Source organism: Silene latifolia, chromosome 7, assembly GCF_048544455.1.
Source record: "Silene latifolia isolate original U9 population chromosome 7, ASM4854445v1, whole genome shotgun sequence".
NCBI lineage: Eukaryota > Viridiplantae > Streptophyta > Magnoliopsida > Caryophyllales > Caryophyllaceae > Silene > Silene latifolia.
In genome coordinates, this window is record NC_133532.1 from 79,565,730 (window position 1) to 79,575,930 (window position 10,201).

At 38.6% G+C, this 10,201-nt stretch overlaps 1 non-coding gene across 1 annotated transcript; it reads left to right on the forward strand.

Moving 5' to 3' along the window:
- The first annotated feature begins 4,637 nt into the window (after nt 1-4,637).
- Nucleotides 4,638-4,744, forward strand: LOC141593564 (small nucleolar RNA R71). Its single transcript, XR_012521639.1, has one exon. It is a non-coding gene; the product is annotated as a small nucleolar RNA R71 (small nucleolar RNA).
- The last annotated feature ends 5,457 nt before the right edge of the window (nt 4,745-10,201 follow it).

Below are 10,201 nucleotides of genomic sequence, written 5' to 3' on the forward strand. Positions count from 1 at the left end.
TCATTAGCCTCTTCTTCTTCATTTACCTCTTCATCAATGCCTTCATCAACAACCCCATCACCGACAACCTCATCGTCACCCGGTCTCTCATCCCTAGATGCACTTGGAAAGAAGACCTCCCTATCCGCCCAACTAGGCAAAGGACATGAAGGATCAAGTAGTCCTTGCCTAGCTAAATGTAGGAGGGGTGGATATTGGGCTAAGTATGCATCTTCCCGATCCTTATAAGCTTGTTTGTGCATCTCTTGCATAAGTAGTGTCATGTAGTCATTGCCCGCTTCAACACCTTCGGGTTTAAGCTCTTGAAATTTGAATGGATAGGGTGGTGTGACAATGGAGGAGGAGGGCATTTCAATTTCACCCCTTTGTTGACGGATGATGTATTCGGATTCCTTTGAGAGGGGAAGAAGGTAGTTTGTTCTATGAACACTCAAACGGCATATCTTGGAAGGCAAAGTAAAAGATCTAGCATCATTGGTGAGCCACCCATATTTGGTGTCAAGAGGGTTATGCGTGACCCATTTATACTTGTGAATCATGGCATCTATGTCAATGAGATGACCCCCTTTTTTCGCCACATACTTGTTATCCTTGTTGAAATTTGGATCAAAGTACTTGGCCAAAAGAGTAACTAGACTTCCATTTACGAAAAAAGCGGTGCCTTGCTTTCCACAATCAAAATTGAGCCATCTTTCCACCAAAAGCCTTAGAGCATTGTAAGGCTTGGTGAATTCCCTTCCAATATTTAAGGCCGACTCAAGTAGAATACAATCGAGCTTGGTAAAGTGGTTAGTGTCTTTTCTTGCAATGATAGTATTCCCTATGACCTTGTGCCACACTCTAATGCCCGGGTGGTGGACTAATAGAGCGCGACAAGCATGAAAGTTCTCAAATTTCTTCCCGGAAATCGCCTCCCAAAGAGGAGCGAGGTCATATTTTTCGGGCTTCTTGTAATAACGAGGTGAATCACTAAGACCTAATGCTTTACTCAAGTCATCAAAGGTGATGCACCTACTCACATTGGCAAGGCGAAACTCGATGTATTCTCTAGTCTCTACCTTATGCACTTTCAATGAACTCAAAAATTCTAAGGTAAGGGAGGGGTATGTCAATTATCATGTAGTAAAAATTTTCCCAACCCATGGCTTCAAAGAAGGCTTTTGTTTGTTCAAGGACACCCAATTTGTTCAAGGCATCTTCACATATGAATTTGGTGGGTAGAAAGGCTATCTTAGCATACTTGGCAAATGTATCCCTATGGGAGTTAGAAATGAAAATTACCTCCAGATAGTTGGATAATTGAGCAATTTCCGGAGTTGTTGATGTTGTTGCTTCCAAAGGAGGATTTTGTTGTTGTTGAACTTCCAAGTTTGCACTAGCAACTACCATAGCCAATGAAGTTTCTTTGCTTGAAGACATTGTTGCCTTGTTGAGAGTGCCTTTGCCTTAGGTGACTTTGTTGATCCTTTTGTTCTTGCCATTGATGAAAATACCAAGAAAAGAGTGAGAAACTTCAATTTCCAATGATACCCAAATCGATTTTAAGATAAAAGGCTTTGCCTTTGTATTTCGAAAATCGACTCAAAGGTTGAAGATTTTGGTATTTGAATTGATTTTTGTTGGAAGAGGAGTGATTAATTGTTGTTAAAATGAAGTTTGGATTTGATTTTGTTGAATTTGGTTGAGAAAATCTTGTTTTGGTGATGGAGAGGATGAGGGTTTTGAGTTTTGGGGTTTATGGGTAGTGTTTTGAATGAATGAATGAAGAAATGAATGTGGGAGGGGTATTTAAAACACCCGAAAATTTTGAAACTGCAGGGGAAGACGGGCGTCTTTCCTTCGGGATGCTCAGATTCTGCCTATTATGGGTTCAGGATTCTCGCCTAAGGACGGGCGTCTTTCAGCTGGGACGCTCAGATTCTTTGACTGCGGGACGAGTGGATTCTGCTGAAGATGGACGGATTCTGATACAGCAAGCTTTCTTATTTTGCACTGGCAAAAAGACGGGCGTCTTTCTGCAAAGCCGAGCGGATTCTTTAAGACGAGCGGATTCTCTGCTGGGACGCTCGGATTCTTCGACAGTCCCAAATTTTCAATTTTGCAGTTAAAATGGACGGACGGATTCTGCAAAAGACGCCCGGATTCCCTAAAGACGAGCGGATTCCCCTCAAGGACGCTCGGATTCTCCCTGGTCTACCCGGATTCAGTTCTATCCGTGCACTTGCATATCCCGTGTCATTTTTCATTCTTCAAATCCCGTGTTCTTCATTGTAGGGGCACTACTAAGGCATGAATAGCCTAGGCAATTGATATCCCCACACTAAGCTAAAGCACTACACATCAATTAAATCATTAGTCCGTCCCTCACTTCTCTCAAAAATGATAATTACCTTGATCAAAGCATAAAAATCCAAAAATGACAAAAATGCAATGTAAGAATTAAAATGCAAGTTAGGGAGTTAGAAATATTTACAAATGGTGGTTTAGGGAGGACTCCACCAAACTCTCATCCTTAGTGAGATGTCATGGGGGCATGTCCAAGGTGTTGTTGATGTTGCTCAACACCTTGAAAAATTAGTCAAAAGCTTGTTCATTATCATGATAAAGATCCTCAATAGACCTTTGCCCTTGTTGTCCTTCATGTTGGTCTTTATCGATAGCATTACCGATGTAGGGATTGAAAATCCCTTCAAACTCATTGTCTCAAAGACCACAAACTTCATCTACTTGATCACTAAAGACCTCTTGAGTTGATAGAGACAACTCTCCCACTTTCTTATCTTGGCCAATGAGGCCATCCTCTTCATTGCTTGACTTTGGTGAGCTTTTCAAGCTCTCTTTGTTACAATTCACTTGCTCTTTGAATGGAGAATCATCAATTTTCTTCTTCCATTGGAATTCCGACTTCTTCCTATCATCCTTCCGGCTATAATGATCAACCATAAAACATGGTTCATGCAAACGGGGAGCTCTCATGGTCTTGTCAAGATTGAAAGTTATGCTCTCATCTCCCACTTCTAGAGTGAGCTCTCCATGCTTCACATCAATCACCGCACCCGCGGTGTGCAAGAAAGGTCTTCCTAGAATGATTGGAATGTTGGAGTCTTCTTCCATGTCAACAATGACAAAGTCCACCGGGATAAAAAATTTCTCAACTCTTACGGGAACATCTTCCCATATCCCTAATGGTGTCTTCGTCGATCTATCGGCCATTTGGAGTGTGATATTGGTGCATTTAAGCTCTCCCATCCCTAATCTTTTACTCACCGAGTACGGCATAACACTCACACTAGCCCCTAGATCACATAAGGCTTTGTTGATCGTGGTGTCGCCAATGGTACACGGTATTGAGAAGCTTCCTGGATCTTTAAGTTTTGGAGGTGAACTCCCTTGAAGTATTGCACTACTCACCTTAGTGAAGGCGATAGTCTCAAGCTTCCGGATCTACTTCTTCTTTGTGAGGATGTCTTTCATGTATTTTGCATAGGCCGGCACGTGATTGATTAATTCTGTGAAAGGAATTGAGACTTCCAAATTCTTCACAATTTCCATAAATTTTCCAAGTTGGTCATCAAATTTGAGCTTGGCTTGACGACTCGGAAAAGGAAGTCTAATCACAATGGGCTCCTTCTCCTTGACCTTGTCTTCATTTTTCTTTGAAACTTCTTCTTTTGATGGTTCTCCATCCTTGGAGTTTTGCACAACTTCTTCTTTGTCACTAGCTTCCACAACTTCATCCTCAATTTGCTTCTTCGGTGCTTCATACCTTGTACTACTCCTCAAGTGAATGGCACTAACCGTTTCATGTCTTGGGGGATTACTTTGAGGTGGTAATTGCCCCTTTTGTCTTTGTGAGCTTGAAGATGCTAGTTGAGTCAATTGGGTTTCCAACATTTTGGTGTGAGCTAGGATGTTGTTGATGGTGATTTCCTTTGCTTGACTATCCTTTTGCATTTGAGTGAAAAACTCTTGTTGATTCTTTTGCATTTGGAGGACCGCTTTTTGAACATCAAAACCTTGGTCATTTTGTTGATTGTATGGAGTTTGATTTTGGTAGCCTTGGTTTTGGTTGTAAAAGGGTCTTTGATTTTGGTTTCTCATGGGAGGTGGGGTGTATGTTGGTTGAGGGTTTTGAACATTTTGGCTTTTATATGAGAGATTTGGATGGAATTTGGTGTTTTCATTGTAATAGTTTGAATAAGGGGTACCACTCTTGTATGCTTGAAAAGCATTCACTTGTTCATTTGTTCCCCTACGTTCAATTTGGTCATGTCCCAAAGTTCCACAATTCTCACATATCCCACTTGGGATTGATGAAGATGCCGTCATGGCATTAACATGATGCTTTGGTGATTTTAAGGCTTCTTCAAGTCTAGCCATAGCTTTTTCAAACTTCAAATTGATGGTATCAATGTGAGCACTAAGTTGAGCACCCAATTGAGTAATGGTGTCCACTTCATGCTTTCCTCCTCTAGTAGCCTTGCGAGGTCTACTATATTGTGAGTTATGGACCGCCATTTCCTCAATTTTGATTGTCATCATCTTCGGTGAACATTCCATTTGATCCCATGTTGAGAATGTTTCTTGAGTCTTCATAAAGACCGTTCCAAAATTGTTGTACCAAGAACCACTCGCTAAGTCCATGATGAGGACATGAGCGACAAATTCCTTTGAATCGCTCCCAAGCTTCATACAAAGATTCTTCATCTCTTTGCTTAAAGCCCGTAATTTGAGCTCTTAGCATGTTAGTCTTTTCCGGTGGATAGAACTTTTTGTAGAAAGCTAGAGTCAACTTCTTCCAAGAATCAATTCCGAGAGTAGCCTTATCAAGGCCTTTCAATCATTGTTTCGCGGTGCCAATTAGAGAAAAAGGAAATAAGACCCATCGAATTTGGTCTTGAGTTACACCGGTTTGAGAAATCGCATCACAATAGTCGCAAAAAGTCTCCATATGTGAGTGAAGGTCTTCACTAGGCATCCCCCCAAATTGGCTTCTTTCGAATAATTGGATAAATGCGGATTTGGCAATAAAATTTCCGGTTAAGTGTTGTGGTGTGGGAGTACCATTGGGTAGGTTGTCCTCGGTTTGTACGAAATGTGATGAAAACTTAGGCATTGTGGGTTGATTTTGTGTTGGATTTTGTGTTGGGTTCTCCTCACCTTCTCTTGCAAAAGGGTTGATGAACTCAATAGTATTTGGTTGAATATCTACAACCTCACCAATACCTCTCAAAGTTCTCCTAGCAAGTCTTCTATTGTTTGTCAAAGTCCTTTCAATTTCGTGATCAAAGGGTAACAAGTTACCTTGTGATCTTCTAGACATGCAAAATATAAAACAACTCGAAAATAATTAGAACAAACCTTGAGGAGTTTTACTTCCCCAAGGCAAAGAAAGACACAACTAATAACAATACAAGAAAATCTAAATAAAGTTAACACCGTCCCCGGCAACGGCGCCATTTTTGGTCGTGATCCCTTATGAGGGGTTTAGTTTTCAGTACTTGTCGTTAGGAGCACCTAGACCAAAACACAATTTATAACTTCACAAACAACTCTACAATTAGTAAAGAGGCAAGTAAAGGTCGGATCCCAAGGGACGGGAATTGAGATGAGATTTTCCATTGCAACTAGTGGTGTCTAAGGGTGTCACAATTTGGGGTTTGAGGTAGAAGATCACTAAACTAAATAGCAATGAAAGTAAACAAGCAAGATGAATTAAAAAGGATGTAAACAATTGATAAAAAGCACTAGGGTGTCATGGGGTCATAGGGGATTCATGGGAATTGATCATACAAACATATTCTCAAATTATAAGCAAGCAATTGTTGTTGTGATGGATCGAGTTGGTTTATATCTTACAATCCTAGGAGAGTTTGGGTCCCGGAGCCGGATCGATTAGATTGTACAACACCTACAAGTCGACTTAATCTTCCCTACTCAACTATATGCATGGTCTAATGAGACTCGAGTTGGTTTATGTCTTACAAGTCTCATTGAAAAGATAGGTGATGGTTAAAAAATGCAAGGATTCATAGGCTCGCATTTCATTAAACATAACATGTGCATAAGTTGAGATCACAACAAGCAAGCAAATAAGCTATGAAAATATATTAGATTAAGCATGAATCATTCCCCATGTTGGTTTCCCCTAATTACCCATTAACCCTAGCTAAGGAAACTACTCACTCATTATCATGTTGAACATGCTAGCAAGGTTGTCAATCATACCAACAAAGTAAAACATGATGAATAAATGAAGATAATTAACAATAATTAAAAAGGGATTAAGAGAATTATACCTACTAATGATTCCAATAATAAAGCAAAGAATAATAGAAGTACTTGATGCTTGATTGGAAGGTTGTCAATCTCCCAATAATAACCCAAATAATCTTCAATTACCCAAAATAAAGGATTAACAAGAGAGAGATTAAGGAAATAAAACTTGTATTAAAACTTGATTAAATGTTGATTACAAGATTAAAGAGAGATTTGATTGATATTAACTATACTAAATATTGTTAAAAAAACATGCTCTTCTAATTAGACTAATGGGGTATTTATAGTGGGGATTAGTTACATAAATTAGGGTTTACTAAGGGCTTAAATGAGGATTAAGTCCTTGAGGAATCGCCGGTCTCTAGGGAGACTCCGGTCTCTTTTTCGCCGGTCTTAGAAAAAGATGCGCATCCTTCCCTGAAGTTTGTAGAAGACGAAATAGCTGTAAGGGAATCCGGGCGTCTTAAGCACGGGACGGGCGGATTTGGGTGTTTCTGGACGGGCGTCCAGCTGGGGAAGACGCTCGGATTGGCGGGGTTTTGGACGGGCGTCTTGTAGAGGAAGACGCTCGGATTGCACCTCCTGGACGGGCGTCTTGTAGACAATCCGCTCGGATTGTCTTACAGCTTCGTTCCTTCTTCTTTTCTTCCTTTTTCTTCATAGAATCCTTGAGGATTTCCTCGGGGATGCAAGGATCTTTTCTCATCATTGCCCATCTACTATAGTATGTACAAAGGTCTTCTAATCTTGTCTCTCCTTGATGCTTGGTCATTGAATTCAATCAATTTAGCTTCATTTTGCCATGAAAATGCAAGGTTTGCACTCCTTTACTACCAAGGACACAAAACCTCAAAGAATATGCAAAACAAAGGACTAAAGACAATAAATGACCCAAATATCACTAGAAAGCATGGGAACAAGGATAATTCGGGGACTAAATATGCTCTAATTATGGTCACATCACTTAGTGCAAGAAAACTCTCATTTGCTTTGTGCTTAGAGTCGAGTGATTCCATTGCTTAGTGCTTGGATCCTCTTAGGCCTAATCTAGTGGCTTAGTGCTTAGATTAAGTCATATCCCAAGTCCCTCAATTCTAATCATACTTGTAATACCAATTTGGTGTGTTCACCAAATCAAAGCCGTTGTCATAAACAGTCCGTCTGAGTGCTCAGAACGAGTTCCAGAGTTTTTGTCCAAAATTTAGTCATTTTATTCAAAATTAAACAGTCGGTTTCACTGTTAAAATCGAGTCTTATTTGTCCAAAAATCGAGTCCTAAGAGTTTTACTCCAAACTTTAAATAATAAGTGTAATTATAATTGACAAATGACCAAAGAACACTTACATCAACAGCCCGAGCTTTCAACTCCTCATCATCTTCAACACCAAATGGGAGTTCAATCTTGAGGAAATTCTTCTTCTGGGAAGTGGAAGCCAGCTGTTTTGCCGCATCAGTGACCACATTGCCGATGGCCAAAACTTTGTTATCAGTGGGCACACCACCAATGCTTAACACTTCCTTTTCTAGGCATCGATGATACTTCATCGCGGACCAAGTTTGGCGACCCAAACGATTATTGTCTAGCTCACCATGTAACCTTGCAGAAAGCTTTTTTCGGTCCCAGTGCTTAATGAGAGAGGGGTCGTAGGGGCAACTCTTACCACAGAAATCAAAAGGTTGAAAATACGTAATCATTAAGAAAGGGATACAGCCAAGCAGGAACAATTTTTTTTTACCAACATTAGTCGCGGCCTTAACAATGTTTTCTAGAACATAACTACACCAATCATACTGCGAAATAGCCTTCACATCTTCAACGGCTTTCAAAAGCTTGCAGTTATTCCCGCTGTATGAAGTTGGAGTGAGGAATGATGACATGGTGAGCGAAACAAACAGCTGCAAAATTGAGAACCTCCATCTTTGTATTTTTTTTTAAGATATCTTTGAAGACAATTCCTAAATTTACCGAGTCGTTACCCCCTTTAACATTGTACGCTTACCGCCATTTATCTTTCAAACGCTTGATCTACGGAGCTTGATAATCCTTTTGGCGGCCCGTAGGTACTAGTTCAATGGTATTATGGCCAAGTGGTAACATAAAACAGTCATATACGTCATGCATCGTGACCATGAACTCTTTCCGTTTAGAGGCCCGAAAAACATACGACTCGTCGCTAAATGCATTGAGAAATTATCGAACATAACCCAGCAGATATCATTTGAGCTTAAGCTCCAAAACCAATCCTCCGTACCGCCGCTCGCTGAGCATCATTAAGCTTTTCAACCAGCTCAACAAGCTGCTTCGGGCGGCACTTGACAGACACCCTAGAAGTAGCTTTTTTGACTTCTTTCGCCTCCTTATGATATGACATGTGGTGAAGAAAATAAAAATTAAATTACAAGGTGAGAGATAGAACTTACATAACACAAAAAATAAGCATAATCTTAAAGTTACAGTTAACTGATTACTACAACACAAATAAAGTGTAACCTTAACAAAAAAAAAGTGTAATTTTAGCTGACAAAAGTGTAACTTCAACATGTTAAAAAAGTGTAACTGTAACACAAATAAAAGGTAACTTTAATAGAAAAAAGTATAATTTTAGCCAACAAAACTGTAACTTCAACATGTTATAACAAGTGCAACTGTAACAAAAAGAAAGTGTAATATTAACAGATAAAAGTGTAATTTTAGGCAACAAAAGTGTAACTTCAACATGTTATAACAAGTGTAACCGTAACAAGAAGAAAGTGTAACTTCAACAGACAAAAGTGTAATTTTAGTTTTTTTTTTTTTTGAGTTAAAGTGTAATTTTAGTTAACAAAAGTATAACTTCAACATGTTATAACAAGTGTAACTGTAACAGAAGAAAGTGTAACTTTAACAGACAAAAGTGTAATTTTAGTTGACAAAAGTGTAACTTCAACACTTAAAAGTGTAATTTTAAAAGAAAAAGTGTAACATCACAGGTTACAGTTATAAAGTAAGAAAGACCAGTCAATTGTTCTGACATCATTAACTAAACCAATAATAATGAACCTAAACTGAGGAAAACTGATGTTCATAATGTATAAATTTGCAATTAAACTAAAATAAATAGAATAAAATTTAAAATGTATCAAAATTGGAATAATGGCTATAAACATAATAGTAATCCAATAAAATAGTAATCTGGGTATGTAACTGTGCTAAAATATCTGGATAATCTGAATTAATATGAACATAACAATGGCCAATACAGTAATCCAATAAAATAGTACAACAACGCGTATGAAAATGTGTTAAATAATCTGGGTAATCTGAATTCTTATGAACATAACAATGGCCAATAAAGTAAACTGAAAATGGAGATTATTAAAAATGGATAATCAAAATAAATGAAGAAAAAAAATCATAAAACTCTAAAGAGAAAAAAAATGATTACCTTTATAACCTAAAAAAAAAAGTAATCTGAATGGACATGTTCTTTAGTGAGAAGACGGAAATGGCAAGTTGCAAGTGAGTGAAGAAAATGGAGAAGAAACCGATACTCAGGTAAGAAAAATGCGATAGAGTGAGGAGATTTTGAGAGCAGTTTATTTTTTAGAGCGGTTGATTATTATTGGGGTTTAATTTGGGGAGGAGTTTATTTTGAATAATTGTGTGAAATGAGAAAGAGGGGGGGAAGACAATGGGACTTGTATGATGATTGATTGACAACCTGCATGCATGCTCGTGGCCTATGAGAGGTAGGATGAGAGAGGTAATTACAATAGCCATTATAATAACATTTTTAGTTGCTTTTTACTTTTCATCTAACCCATTCATATCCAAGACCCATGGGTACACAATGGTACTTATGGACTCACACTTAGTAGAAGGACTTAGTTGATCCTAATACTATATATATATATATATATATATATATATATATATATATA